Here is a 15,507-nt window from a genome sequence, read left to right on the forward strand (position 1 = left end):
TCTTACTTCCTGTCTTGATATGCAGCTGGGTGGCTGGCCCCTGATGTCCTCTTCCTCCTCTGGCTCCTTCTTTCTACCTCTCCCAGACTTCTCCTTCTATTATTTCCCTCTCTCCCCACCCCCAATTCTGCCTATGCTTTCTTCTGCCTTGCTATTGGCCATTCAGTTGTTTATTAGACCATCAGGGGTTTTAGACAGGCACAAGAACAAAGCTTCACAGAGTTAAACAAGCGCAACATAAACAAAAGTAACACACCTTAAACAAAATAATACTCTACAACATTTCCCATTTTGGTTGTCATAAAAGTAAAGGTTTTTACTCTAACACAGTAAAAGTACAGACAACAGAAAAATTATCTATTCGGAATTCCATGTACAATATTCTGTCCATTTGTAGTTAGCATTTTCAAAGAAAATAATGCTTTATCTGTCGTATCTTACAGAATCCAGAGTCTTACAGCTAAGTTACTTTCTTAAGTAAAACTGAGAAAAACTGCAGCTGTAACTCTCTAGTCTTCAATTCCATCAGAGATCCCTAGAAGATGTAACACATTTGCGTCAACAAAATGTGCATTGCACACAGCTTCCAAAAGCTCTAGCCATGACAGAGACATCTGACTGCCTGGACGGTCACCCATAGCTTCTCTCCAATCTTGGGGCATCCAACTTCAGTGTACAGGCCCACACATTGTATCTGGCAGACTTTGCTCTGAAGCAAGAAATTTGAAGGCCTGTCTTGCCTTGATTTGAGAAAGTTAGTCAGTCACTCTGCTCTGCGTCCTATAGACTGTCTGGCAGTCTCTTTTGTGAAGCAAGTATTTTGAATGTCTGCCCTGCCTTGCACTGGCAAAGTTCAACAACCTTTTTCCTGTGTGTCCTGCGTGTCAAATCTGCACAGCACAATGCCGGCAGCCAAAGACCAGAGCACTTTCTTTGTCTAGCGGCCACAAAGAAATCTTGCCACAACGAAAGTAAACCCCGTAAGGAGTTTGTTCAGTGCCCCTCACCTCTGAAGCAAATGGGTGCTGCCAGGAGTAGATGTGTCTCGTGGTCATGAAAAGGTGGAGGATAACAAAACATTTGTAGTGCCGTATTCTGGAAGTCTTTGAAAAGTTTGAAGACTCTCTATTCATCTAAAATATATCTCTATATGATCTGGAAAGCAAACCGAACATATCCACAAATTTGATTGTTACAAATGACTAACCACTAACCTATGTTTCCTGGTTATCCCACATAGCTTATAGGAGTCAATTTGCAAACCTAGAACTTGACCCTACATTTCCCATTGAACTACATAAGCACAATACCTCAACCATAAATAGAAACATACATACAATATGTTTTAATAAAAGCAACCTTAAATTTTTATCAATATACAAAAATGCTTTAAACAAGAGTAGAAACATGCATACAGTGTAACACAAATAGGTTTAAATTTGTGTCGACATACTATGACAGTATACTACCAAATACACATACACCAAAGTACAGAGACCCACTAGCAATGAAGTTCCAGAGGTATGATCCCTTGGCTCAGGGTGCTGTGTACTGTTTAAAACTGGTGGTCAAAATTCTTGTTAGGGTTAGAACCCGCTCTCCTGTGTATTTTCTAATGAAGAATGTATCACAGTCGTATGTTCTTTGATAAGGAAACTAAAGAAGAAACAACACAGGATCATTGTATAGAACTTGAATGTGTTTGTAATCCATTCTTCCTTTCCTCTCTCCGGATATCCCCATGCCGTGTTGCCCTTCCATCTGGATCACGATGTCCCCGCCTAGCCTAGGGTCTTTGGAGCACAGTGACCAGGTAAGTACAGTTCATGTTCTTGTGTGACTCTGACTGCTTCTCCTTATTCTTACATGAATTACAAATTACCCAAGAATGGCACATCCAGTTGATGACAGACTTAAATTTTATTAAGTGAAAATGCAAAGCTATTACCACAGAGTCACCATCGTTTACAGAAAAAGTTTTACAAAGCTTGCGTTAGTTAAGTCATGAAATTTTCATCGTCCACAGTGCTCATCCCTCAGAAGGAATGGCGTCAGTCTGCTTTAAACCCTGGGCCACACCCAGAATCGCTACACTTCCTCTCGGTGTTTACATGGAGACCCAAAGCTATGTGAGTAATATTCAAAATTATTGTAATGTAATGCTCATATTGTTATACGCTCTATGTTGTTATAGAGTATAGAATGTACCTGACCAAGGTATTTGGTTATCCCGAAGAACAAAATAACCTCAGAGGCACATTTATTGTTAACGAAGAATTCATGTGTTAAATAACACACATACATACATTACTAGGGGAGAGGAAGGCTAATACGGACCGATGATGACCAAGTCTGGGGTGGCAGTATAAGTCACGGACGATGACTACAGTTCTGGGTGTCTGAGGTTCCCATCACCGTACATCCTATGGGCCCCTCTTAACCGGGGAATAAACGTTAGGCATGTGGAGCCCATACTGACATTATAATCAAGCACTTTCTTGAGCATTAGTGGATCAGTGAAACATTTTATAAATATTCACACAAATACAAATGAAAATAAATTTTTGAGGCATAGATCAACTAGTAAACAAATATTTTACCACAAATGGTACTACTACATGGGGAAGCTCTGGAAGTCTGTTAACAAGTATTAGCATAAAGATGTATATAAACTTAATAATCCAAGTTCACATGGGAAGTATACTTAATGGGTTAAGCCCCAGTGAGGGTCAAGACCTTAATTTTTAAACCTCACTTGATTTCTTAAGACACTGTCATAACAATGTGAATCCTAAATAACAAATAGTTAGAAAGGAGAAATGTAGAAATCATTTGATAAATATCAATCTTTTTATTATCATTCTTCCTTTGTACTTCCTGGAAGGATGATGATTGGCACCGTGTTTCCTGGCTGGGAGGTCCGTGGTTGCCCTGTCCCCATGTGTAAGCATCAAGGGAACTGATGTAAGTGGAGTCCAAGTCCTTGTTTTGCTTTGGGTGGCCTTGATCCCACATTTAGGTTGTCTTGGTAAAGGCATGCATAGGCTCCTGTTAGGCCAATGGAGACTGTGTGCTCAATTAAACATGACCATGAGCGCAGTGTTGGGGATTTCCAAAACGAAGTACAAAGACAGAATCAGGGTGGCACAAAATCTGTTGCATAATTTCAAAACATCCAGATTTTGTGACTTGTTATAGGACTACTCCAAGTGACGCAAATAGTTAGGTGATTAATATATAGAGAGTGTGAGAGAAAGGAAAAGGCGGTGTTGGGTCACTGATGACCACTGATGATGATGGATCCGTGGAGCGTGACTACAGGTCTGAGTGTCTGAGCTTCACACCAGAACACATGTAGTGTGGAACTGTGATAGATGTCAGGTGTAGTACGTGATAGTGTATATATCATAGTACTTTTGTTCATGAGTTTTCATTACATTCATATAATTAGAGTCAATTAAAACACAGGAGAGGGGAACGGATTCTCAAATAGTACCATGTAGTAATGTATCTATATGTATATATATACATATATACATATAGATAGATAGATGTAGATATAGATATATTTAGATATATATCAATGTTGAGGAACCCACTAGTAATGAATTTCCAGAGGTATAATTCCCTTGCCTAAGGATGCTTTGTGCTGCTTGAAATGATAGTCAAGTAAAGCAAAGGATAACCAGGCTGCAGTGCACAGCCCCAGAGATACTAGGTATCAAGGAGGGCCTTAAGAGAGATAGGAGTACATGCATCCTCCTGGGAAGAGGAAATCAATAAGAACTCCTGAGTGAATTGCCAACCTGGGAGGAGGGGTGGAGATAAGGGGAGGTGGGAAGAGAACCTGAGGGAAGTAGATGGTGGATTTGGGGGAGGGACAGAGATGGAGAGAAATGAAAGAGATGTCCTGATGGAGGGAGCCATTACGGGGTAAGGAAGAAACCTCGTAGAAGGGAAAATCCCATGTAGAAGGGATCCACACGGATGAGCCCAGCTAATACTCCAAGCCGTAGTGGAGGGGGTGCCTCAACTGGCCTTCCCCTCTAATCAGATTGATGACTACCCTAATTGTCATCATAGAACCTTCATCCAGTACTAATGGAAGCAGATGCAGAGATCCACAGCTAAGCACTTTGTGGAGCTCCCGGAGTCCAGTTGAAGCAAAGGAGGAGAGATTATATGAGCAAAGGGGACAAGATCATGATGGGGAACCCCACAGAGACCTGAGCTAATGGGAGCTCACTGACTCTGGACTGACAACTGGGGAACCTGCATGGGACCGAACTAGGCCCTCGGAATGTGGGTGACAGTTGTGTGACTTGGACAATTTATGGGGCCACTGGCAGTGGCACCAGGATTTATCCTTCGTGCATGAACTGGCTTTTTGGAGCCCATTCCCCGTGGAGGGATGCCTTGCTCAGCCTTGATGCAGCAGAGAGGGGCTTGGTCCTGCCTCACCTTGATATGGTGGACTTCCTTGACTCCCCGTGGGAGGCCTTACCCTCCCTGAGGACTGGATAGGAGGCTGGGTGGAGGAGGAAAGATGGAGGGTGGGTGGGAGCAGCGGGCGTGGGGGGGGGGTGGGTGGGGTGGGGGTGGGAAAGGGAACTGTGGTTGGAATCTAATGTGAAAAAAGAACTCTTAAATAAACAAAAATTAAAATCAAAAGATAAAATGGTGGTCAAAATTCTTGTGAAGGTTAGAACCGGGGCTCCTGTGTACTTTCTCAAGAAGAATGTATCAACATTTTATATTCGTAGATAGGTGAGATAAAAAAGAAACAACACAGAGGTCATTGTAGAGAACATGGTTTTGTGATTTTGTGTATAATCCATTCCTCTTTTCATCTCTCTGGATATTCCTGAGTTGCCCTTCCATGTAGATCTCGACGTCTGCGGCGAGCCTAGGGTCTTGGGAGCACAGTGACCAAGTAAGTACAGTTCATTTTCCTGTGTTACTCTGACTGCTTCTCCTTATTCTTTAATGAATTATGCACTGCTCAAGAAGGACACATCCAGTTGAAGACAGATACCAAATATCATGGACACAGTTTCTTAATATCATTAATTTTAAAAGAAATCTGATGACACACTGAATCAAAGAATTGATCTAAAGCATACTTAAGAATTGCTCTAAAGCACATTTAATAACATATTGGATTCCTTGTATTTATCTGTATCTCTTTATCTCTCTGTCTATGGATCTGTCTGTCTGTCTATCCATCTTCGAACTGTAAATCCATCATTAATGTATGTATGTATATACGTATCTCTCTGTCTATCTATCTATCTCTCTACCTACCTACCTATCCATCATCTGTCATGTATATGATAACATCTGTCTTTTTTATTGTACTTTTTCTGTTGAATCACAGCTGCATTGGCACTATAATAAACACAGAAACAGGGTATTGTTATCTCAAATTTTGAAGAAAAGTGGAGGCTAGTGAGGACCTGCTGTTGCCAAAGAGTTGGATGGTTCATCCGGTCCGAGACTCTTTAGAACACCAATTCAACTGAACCACTCATGTTTTCACAAGGTGGTTGTATTTCTTTATTAAGACACACTGTAGTATTATACCACTTCTGTGCTGTCTCCTTGATGTTTCTGGAATAAGGGATCCCATATGCATCCAGATGGCTCTTTACACATTTACATTTGACAGACAGCTGCAGAGACTGAGTCAGGATCTACTTGCCTTCTACCTAGGTTCACTCAGAAGATTTCGCACTTCCTGTTGAGTAGGGAATGTGCAGCTAGACAGACACATGGACCAGTTTTGGTTCTTATGGTTTTATCTGGTATTCAGTTGTAGGAAAGCTAATACGTCTAACACTGTAAATGACTCTTTGGCTTTGACAGTGAGCTTCGTCTACAGCAAACACGAGGTTAGTCCCAGTCAGGGTTTGTTGAGTTTTGTTTTTGGCTACAAAAGTCGGACTCTAGACTTTGCCTCCGATCTCTCCATTCATTTAATATTTCTCTCTTTGTACTGGTAGACACCCTGGACTCAGTTAGACGCACAATACCTGTAATGCTAGGTTTATCACGGAATAGGTGTTTATCTCTGAGTTCTATATCCTTCGATCTTTTCTCATGGCTACTGGCTTCATGGCTTATCGTGGGTCTTTGCTTTAATACTTAAGGGAGGAAAGGGTGACATTATTAAATTCTTAACTCTTTATTATTAAAATGTTGCCAAAACAATACACATTAAAAAGAACCAAACCCAAAGACTTAAAATTTTTAAGTTCAAAATAAATAGCTATTACCACAGATTCACCAACATCTACAGAAAAAGATTTACATACTTTCATAGTTAAAGTATTAAATTTTCATCATCCACAGTGCTCGTCCCACTGAAGGAATGGCTTCAGTCTGCTTTAAACACTGGGCCACACCCATAATCTCTACACTTAATCTCAGTGCTTACGTGAAGTCCAAATCCTGTGTGAGTAATATTCAAAATTATTGTCTTGTTTTGCTCTATGTTATTGTAGTTTAGAGCAGAGGTCAGGTATTCTGGAAAAAAAAAAAACAAAATGAAATCAGAGGCACTTTTATTGTTAATGAATTACTGCGTTAAATAACAAACATGCACACACATATGACTAGAGAAGTGGTAGGCTATCACGGACCAATGATGACAATTCCCCTGCGGCGCTATAAGTCATGGACGATGACTACAATTATGGGTGTCTGAGGTTCTTTCTCATCATAACACATCTCATTTGCTCCTGTTAGCCTGGAAAAACCATTAGGCTTGTGGAGCACACACTCTTCATTAGAAGCATGCACTTTCGTGAATTTTCTTAGTGGATCAATGACATGCTGTAAATATTCACACAAATACAAATGTAAATAAATGTGGTGGCATTGATCAATGAGTAGATAAATGTTTGACTACAAATGCTACTACTTACTACTGCTTGTAGATACTCTCGAAATCTCTTAAAAGTTAACTGGCTTAAAGATGTATATAAACTTGATCCAAGTTCACCTAGGAAGTATAATTAATGGACGAAGACCCAGTGAGGGTCAAGACCTTAATCTTATAGCTCACTTGATTCCTTAAGACACTATCATAACAATGTGACTCCTAAATAACAAATAGTGAAAGGAGAAATGTAGAAATCGTTTGAAAACTATCAATCTTTTTATTATCTTCTCTGCTGTGTAATCCCTGGATGGATGATGACTGCCACCTTGTTTCCTGGCTGGGAGGTCCACGGTTGCCCAGTCCTGATGTGTAAGGATCAAGGGAACTGATGTAAGTGGAGTCAAGATTTTGGTTTTGCTATGGGTGGCCTTTATGAGACACTCCTCTCTTAGTCAAGTGTTGTTTTCTGCTTTTGTCTTTTCTGGGGCCCCCCATCCAGTTACCAAATAGAGCACACAAATTATAAATATCCGGCCTTAGCTTGGCTTATTTCTTGCCAGATTTCCTTCACTTTAAATTATCCCATCTACCCTTTGCCTCTGGGCTTCTCATGTTCTCTTACTTCTGTTAATCTTACTCTTACTTCCTGTCTTGATATGCAGCTGGGTGGCTGGCCCCTGATGTCCTCTTCCTCCTCTGGCTCCTTCTTTCTACCTCTCCCAGACTTCTCCTTCTATTATTTCCCTCTCTCCCCACCCCCAATTCTGCCTATGCTTTCTTCTGCCTTGCTATTGGCCATTCAGTTGTTTATTAGACCATCAGGGGTTTTAGACAGGCACAAGAACAAAGCTTCACAGAGTTAAACAAGCGCAACATAAACAAAAGTAACACACCTTAAACAAAATAATACTCTACAACATTTCCCATTTTGGTTGTCATAAAAGTAAAGGTTTTTACTCTAACACAGTAAAAGTACAGACAACAGAAAAATTATCTATTCGGAATTCCATGTACAATATTCTGTCCATTTGTAGTTAGCATTTTCAAAGAAAATAATGCTTTATCTGTCGTATCTTACAGAATCCAAAGTCTTACAGCTAAGTTACTCTCTTAAGTAAAACTGAGAAAAACTGCAGCTGTAACTCTCTAGTCTTCAATTCCATCAGAGATCCTTAGAAGATGTAACACATTTGCGTCAACAAAATGTGCATTGCACACAGCTTCCAAAAGCTCTAGCCATGACAGAGACATCTGACTGCCTGGACAGTCACCCATAGCTTCTCTCCAATCTTGGGGCATCCAACTTCAGTGTACAGGCCCACACATTGTATCTGGCAGACTTTGCTCTGAAGCAAGAAATTTGAAGGCCTGTCTTGCCTTGATTTGAGAAAGTTAGTCAGTCACTCTGCTCTGCGTCCTATAGACTGTCTGGCAGTCTCTTTTGTGAAGCAAGTATTTTGAATGTCTGCCCTGCCTTGCACTGGCAAAGTTCAACAACCGTTTTCCTGTGTGTCCTGCGTGTCAAATCTGCACAGCACAATGCCGGCAGCCAAAGACCAGAGCACTTTCTTTGTCTAGCGGCCACAAAGAAATCTTGCCACAACGAAAGTAAACTCCGTAAGGAGTTTGTTCAGTGCCACTCACCTCTGAAGCAAATGGGTGCTGCCAGGAGTAGAGGTGTCTCGTGGTCATGAAAAGGTTGAGGATAACAAAACATTTGTAGTGCCGTATTCTGGAAGTCTTTGAAAAGTTTGAAGACTCTCTATTCATCTAAAATATATCTCTATATGATCTGGAAAGCAAACCGAACATATCCACAAATTTGATTGTTACAAATGACTAACCACTAACCTATGTTTCCTGGTTATCCCACATAGCTTATAGGAGTCAATTTGCAAAACTAGAACTTGACCCTACATTTCCCATTGAACTGCATAAGCACAATACCTCAAACATAAATAGAAACATACATACAATATGTTTTAATAAAAGCAACCTTAAATTTTTATCAATATACAAAAATGCTTTAAACAAGAGTAGAAACATGCATACAGTGTAACACAAATAGGTTTAAATTTGTGTCGACATACTATGACAGTATACTACCAAATACACATACACCAAAGTACAGAGACCCACTAGCAATGAAGTTCCAGAGGTATGATCCCTTGGCTCAGGGTGCTGTGTACTGTTTAAAACTGGTGGTCAAAATTCTTGTTAGGGTTGGAACCCGCTCTCCTGTGTATTTTCTAATGAAGAATGTATCACAGTCGTATGTTCTTTGATAAGGAAACTAAAGAAGAAACAACACAGGATCATTGTATAGAACTTGAATGTGTTTGTAATCCATTCTTCCTTTCCTCTCTCCGGATATCCCCATGCCGTGTTGCCCTTCCATCTGGATCACGATGTCCCCGCCTAGCCTAGGGTCTTTGGAGCACAGTGACCAGGTAAGTACAGTTCATGTTCTTGTGTGACTCTGACTGCTTCTCCTTATTCTTACATGAATTACAAATTACCCAAGAATGGCACATCCAGTTGATGACAGACTTAAATTTTATTAAGTGAAAATGCAAAGCTATTACCACAGAGTCACCATCGTTTACAGAAAAAGTTTTACAAAGCTTGCGTTAGTTAAGTCATGAAATTTTCATCGTCCACAGTGCTCATCCCTCAGAAGGAATGGCGTCAGTCTGCTTTAAACCCTGGGCCACACCCAGAATCGCTACACTTCCTCTCGGTGTTTACATGGAGACCCAAAGCTATGTGAGTAATATTCAAAATTATTGTAATGTAATGCTCATATTGTTATACGCTCTATGTTGTTATAGAGTATAGAATGTACCTGACCAAGGTATTTGGTTATCCCGAAGAACAAAATAACCTCAGAGGCACATTTATTGTTAACGAAGAATTCATGTGTTAAATAACACACATACATACATTACTAGGGGAGAGGAAGGCTAATACGGACCGATGATGACCAAGTCTGGGGTGGCAGTATAAGTCACGGACGATGACTACAATTCTGGGTGTCTGAGGTTCCCATCACCGTACATCCTATGGGCCCCTCTTAACCGGGGAATAAACGTTAGGCATGTGGAGCCCATACTGACATTATAATCAAGCACTTTCTTGAGCATTAGTGGATCAGTGAAACATTTTATAAATATTCACACAAATACAAATGAAAATAAATTTTTGAGGCATAGATCAACTAGTAAACAAATATTTTACCACAAATGGTACTACTACATGGGGAAGCTCTGGAAGTCTGTTAACAAGTATTAGCATAAAGATGTATATAAACTTAATAATCCAAGTTCACATGGGAAGTATACTTAATGGGTTAAGCCCCAGTGAGGGTCAAGACCTTAATTTTTAAACCTCACTTGATTTCTTAAGACACTGTCATAACAATGTGAATCCTAAATAACAAATAGTTAGAAAGGAGAAATGTAGAAATCATTTGATAAATATCAATCTTTTTATTATCATTCTTCCTTTGTACTTCCTGGAAGGATGATGATTGGCACCGTGTTTCCCGGCTGGGAGGTCCGTGGTTGCCCTGTCCCCATGTGTAAGCATCAAGGGAACTGATGTAAGTGGAGTCCAAGTCCTTGTTTTGCTTTGGGTGGCCTTGATCCCACATTTAGGTTGTCTTGGTAAAGGCATGCATAGGCTCCTGTTAGGCCAATGGAGACTGTGTGCTCAATTAAACATGACCATGAGCGCAGTGTTGGGGATTTCCAAAACGAAGTACAAAGACAGAATCAGGGTGGCACAAAATCTGTTGCATAATTTCAAAACATCCAGATTTTGTGACTTGTTATAGGACTACTCCAAGTGACGCAAATAGTTAGGTGATTAATATATAGAGAGTGTGAGAGAAAGGAAAAGGCGGTGTTGGGTCACTGATGACCACTGATGATGATGGATCCGTGGAGCGTGACTACAGGTCTGAGTGTCTGAGCTTCACACCAGAACACATGTAGTGTGGAACTGTGATAGATGTCAGGTGTAGTACGTGATAGTGTATATATCATAGTATTTTTGTTCATGAGTTTTCATTACATTCATATAATTAGAGTCAATTAAAACACAGGAGAGGGGAACGGATTCTCAAATAGTACCATGTAGTAATGCTAACAGTATATATATATATATATATATATATATATATATATATATATATATATATATATATATATATATATATATATATATACACACATACATACATACATATAGATACATAGATATAGATATAGATATATTTAGATATATATCAATGTTGAGGAACCCACTAGTAATGAATTTCCAGAGGTATAATTCCCTTGGCTAAGGATGCTTTGTGCTGTTTGAAATGATAGTCAAGTAATGCAAAGGATAACCAGGCTACAGTGCACAGCCCCAGAGATACTAGGTATCAAGGAGGGCCTTAAGAGAGATAGGTGTACATGCATCCTCCTTGGAAGAGGAAATCAATAAGAACTCCTGAGTGAATTGCCAACCTGGGAGGAGGGGTGGAGATAAGGGGAGGTGGAAAGAGAACCTGAGGGAAGTAAATGGTGGATTTGTGGGAGGGACAGAGATGGAGAGAAATGAAAGAGATGTCTTGATGGAGGGAGCCATTACGGGGTAAGGAAGAAACCTCGTAGAAGGGAAAATCCCATGTAGAAGGGATCCACAAGGATGAGTCCAGCTAATACTCCAAGCCGTAGTGGAGGGGGTGCCTCAACTGGCCTTCCCCTCTAATCAGATTGATGACTACCCTAATTGTCATCATAGAACCTTCATCCAGTACTAATGGAAGCAGATGCAGAGATCCACAGCTAAGCACTTTGTGGAGCTCCCGGTGTCCAGTTGAAGCAAAGGAGGAGAGATTATATGAGCAAAGGGGACAAGATCATGATGGGGAACCCCACAGAGACCTGAGCTAATGGGAGCTCACTGACTCTGGACTGACAACTGAGGAACCTGCATGGGACCCAACTAGGCCTTCGGAATGTGGGTGACAGTTGTGTGACTTGGACAATTTATGGGGCCACTGGCAGTGGCACCAGGATTTATCCTTTGTGCATGAACTGGCTTTTTGGAGCCCATTCCCCGTGGAGGGATGCCTTGCTCAGCCTTGATGCAGCAGAGAGGGGCTTGGTCCTGCCTCACCTTGATATGGTGGACTTCCTTGACTCCCCGTGGGAGGCCTTACCCTCCCTGAGGACTGGATAGGAGGCTGGGTGGAGGAGGAAAGATGGAAGGTGGGTGGGAGCAGCGGGCGTGGAGGGTGGTGGGTGGGGTGGTGGTGGGAAAGGGAACTGTGGTTGGAATCTAATGTGAAAAAAGAACTCTTAAATAAACAAAAATTAAAATCAAAAGATAAAATGGTGGTCAAAATTCTTGTGAAGGTTAGAACCGGGGCTCCTGTGTACTTTCTCAAGAAGAATGTATCAACATTTTATATTCGTAGATGAGTGAGATAAAAAAGAAACAACACAGAGGTCATTGTAGAGAACATGGTTTTGTGATTTTGTGTATAATCCCTTCCTCTTTTCATCTCTCTGGATATTCCTGAGTTGCCCTTCCATGTGGATCACGACGTCTGCGGCGAGCCTAGGGTCTTGGGAGCACAGTGACCAAGTAAGTACAGTTCATTTTCCTGTGTTACTCTGACTGCTTCTCCTTATTCTTTAATGAATTATGCACTGCTCAAGAAGGACACATCCAGTTGAAGACAGATACCGAATATCACGGACACAGTTTCTTAATATCATTAATTTTAAAAGAAATCTGATGACACACTGAATCAAAGAATTGATCTAAAGCATACTTAAGAATTGCTCTAAAGCACATTTTATAACATATTGGATTCCTTGTATTTATCTGTATCTCTTTATCTCTCTGTCTGTGGATCTGTCTGTCTGTCTATCCATCTTCGAACTGTAAATCCATCATTAATGTATGTATGTATATACGTATCTCTCTGTCTATCTATCTATCTCTCTACCTACCTACCTATCCATCATCTGTCATGTATATGATAACATCTGTCTTTTTTATTGTACTTTTTCTGTTGAATCACAGCTGCATTGGCACTATAATAAACACAGAAACAGGGTATTGTTATCTCAAGTTTTGAAGAAAAGTGGAGGCTAGTGAGGACCTGCTGTTGCCAAAGAGTTGGATGGTTCATCCGGTCCGAGACTCTTTAGAACACCAATTCAACTGAACCACTCATGTTTTCACAAGGTGGTTGTATTTCTTTATTAAGACACAGTGTAGTATTATACCACTTCTGTGCTGTCTCCTTGAAGTTACTGGAATAAGGAATCCCATATGCATCCAGATGGCTCTTTACATATTTACATTTGACAGACAGCTGCAGAGACTGAGTCAGGATCTACTTGCCTTCTACCTAGGTTCACTCAGAAGATTTAGCACTTCCTGTTGAGTAGGGAATGTGCAGCTAGACAGACACATGGACCAGTTTTGGTTCTTATGGTTTTATCTGGTATTCAGTTATAGGAAAATTAATACATCTCACACTGTAAGTGACTCTTTAGCTTTGACACTGAGCTTCGTCTACAGCAAACACTGTTAGTCCCAATCATTTTTATTTGTTGGGAGTTGGTAATAAATACCTGCATGTATCCTGAGTCTCCCTATCTCTCCATTCATTTAATATTTCTGACTTCCTACTGGTTTATACTCCTCTGAATGGACAGAGAAATATCTGACATGTTCAGGTAATCAAGGAATGGTGCTTGTCTCTCTGAGTCCTACATTTTGAAATCTAATCTCATAGCTGTAGATGTAACCAACCGTCTTATTAAATAAGAAACAGAACCAATGCAAAGAAGAGATCAGAGCTAAGAGCCTTACCCTGCAGCTAGCCTCTTAAGCCAAGAGACCTCTCCCAAAGAGACCTACTTCCTGTGTGTTTGTCTTTATATAGTCTTTCTGTTTTGCCTTCTCATTGGTTGTAAACCCAAAGACATGACTGCCTCGTCACTGCCTGTCTGTAGAGACTTCCTGGTCTTCTGTGGTTGGGATTGAGATTAAAGGCATGTGTCTCCAATGCTGGCTGTATCCTTGAACACACAGATCTACCTAGCTCTGTCTACCAAGTGCTGGGGTTAAAGGCATGTGCCACCACTGCCACACTCTTGCTATGGCTCTAATAGCTCTGACCCCTGGGCAACTTTATTTATTAACATACAATTAAAATCACATTTCAGTACAAATAAAATACCACCATACATAGCTGCTGGCTTTGTTGTTCTTTTTGGCTTTTTACTTTAATACTTAAAAGGAAGAAAGATTGACATTATGAGTTTCTTAAATGTTTATTATAAAAATAATGCTAAAATCATTACACACTTAAATGAACCAGACCCAAAAACTTAATTTTTATTCAGTGAAAATACTGTAGCTATTACCACAGATTCACAAACATCTACAGAAAAAGTTTTACAAAGCTTACATTAGTTAAGTCATGAAATTTTCATCATCCACAGTGCTCATCCCTCAGAAGAATTGGCTTCAGTCTGCCTTAAACACTGGGCCACACTCATAATCTCTACACTTCCTCTCGGTGTTTACATGAAGACCCAAATCTTGTGTGAGTAATATTCGAAATTATTGTATTGTTTTGCCCAATGTGGTGCTCTATGCTACTATAGAGGATACAATGTATCTGAGCAAGGGATTTGTTATTCTGAAAAACAAAATAAAATCAGAGGCACTTTTATTGTTACTGAATTAATGTGTTGTACAACAAACATGCACACATTACTAGCAGATGATGAAGGCTAATATGGACCGATGATGACCAAATCTGGGGTGACAGTATGAGTCATGGACGATGACTACAATTCTGAGTGTCTGAGGTTCTCATCATCATACATCCTATGTGCTCCTCTTAGCCAAGAAACACATGTTAGGCATGTGGAGCACATAGTGGTCATTAGAAGCAGGCACTTTCATGCATTTTTCTTTGAGGATCAATGAAACATAACATAAATATTTACACAAATGCCAATGAAAAAAATTTTTTGAGTCCTTGATCAAGTAGTAATTAAATATTTTACCACAAGTTCTTCTATTACATGTAGAAACTCTGGAAGTCTGTTAAACAATAATTGGTTTAAAGATGTATATAAAGTTTATCCAAGTTCATATATGAAGTATAATTAATGGATTAAGCCCCAGTGAGGGTCAAGACCTTAATTTTTAAACCTCACTTGATTTCTTAAGACACTGTCATAACAATGTGAATCCTAAATAACAAATAGTTAGAAAGGAGAAATGTAGAAATCATTTGATAAATATCAATCTTTTTATTATCATTTTTCCTTTGTACTTCCTGGAAGGATGATGATTGACACCATGTTTCCTGGCTGGGAGGTCCGTAGTTGCCCTGTCCCCATGTGTAAGGATCAAGGGAACTGATGTAAGTGGAGTCCAAGTCCTTGTTTTGCTTTGGGTGGCCTTGATCCCACATTTAGGTTGTCTTGGTAAAGGCATGCATAGGCTCCTGTTAGGCCAATGGAGACTGTGTGCTCAATTAAACATGACCATGAGCGCAGTGTTGGGGATTTCCAAAACGAAGTACAAAGACAGAA

General features: G+C 40.2%; 2 long non-coding RNA genes and 4 pseudogenes across 28 annotated transcripts in view; all 6 read left to right on the forward strand.

The window, feature by feature from the left end:
• Positions 1 to 4,551, forward strand: part of LOC128110937 (uncharacterized) — a 74,036-nt gene extending 69,485 nt beyond the window's left edge. For 26 of the 27 annotated variants that reach the window (XR_008218386.1, XR_008218389.1, XR_008218399.1 and 23 more), the window contains 4 exons: positions 1,786 to 1,813; positions 2,027 to 2,129; positions 2,885 to 2,964; positions 4,084 to 4,551. This is a non-coding gene — a long non-coding RNA (uncharacterized LOC128110937). The remainder of the gene's footprint in view (positions 1 to 1,785; positions 1,814 to 2,026; positions 2,130 to 2,884; positions 2,965 to 4,083) is intronic. The other variant, XR_008218414.1, reaches the window with a different exon arrangement.
• Positions 2,333 to 2,410, forward strand: LOC128111348 (uncharacterized; annotated as a pseudogene).
• Positions 4,552 to 4,799: 248 nt separating the features above from the next.
• On the forward strand, positions 4,800 to 15,270 carry LOC128110938 (uncharacterized). Its single transcript, XR_008218415.1, has 8 exons — positions 4,800 to 4,933; positions 6,352 to 7,273; positions 9,306 to 9,333; positions 9,547 to 9,649; positions 10,405 to 10,484; positions 11,675 to 12,523; positions 14,401 to 14,504; positions 15,256 to 15,270. It is a non-coding gene; the product is annotated as an uncharacterized LOC128110938 (long non-coding RNA).
• On the forward strand, positions 6,637 to 6,713 carry LOC128111341 (uncharacterized; annotated as a pseudogene).
• On the forward strand, positions 9,853 to 9,930 carry LOC128111338 (uncharacterized; annotated as a pseudogene).
• LOC128111328 (uncharacterized) lies at positions 14,701 to 14,778 on the forward strand (annotated as a pseudogene).
• Positions 15,271 to 15,507: the final 237 nt, after the last annotated feature.

Source organism: Peromyscus californicus, unplaced genomic scaffold (genome assembly GCF_007827085.1).
Source record: "Peromyscus californicus insignis strain IS unplaced genomic scaffold, ASM782708v3 Scaffold_15__1_contigs__length_86483966, whole genome shotgun sequence".
In the NCBI taxonomy this organism is placed as follows: Eukaryota; Metazoa; Chordata; class Mammalia; order Rodentia; family Cricetidae; genus Peromyscus; species Peromyscus californicus.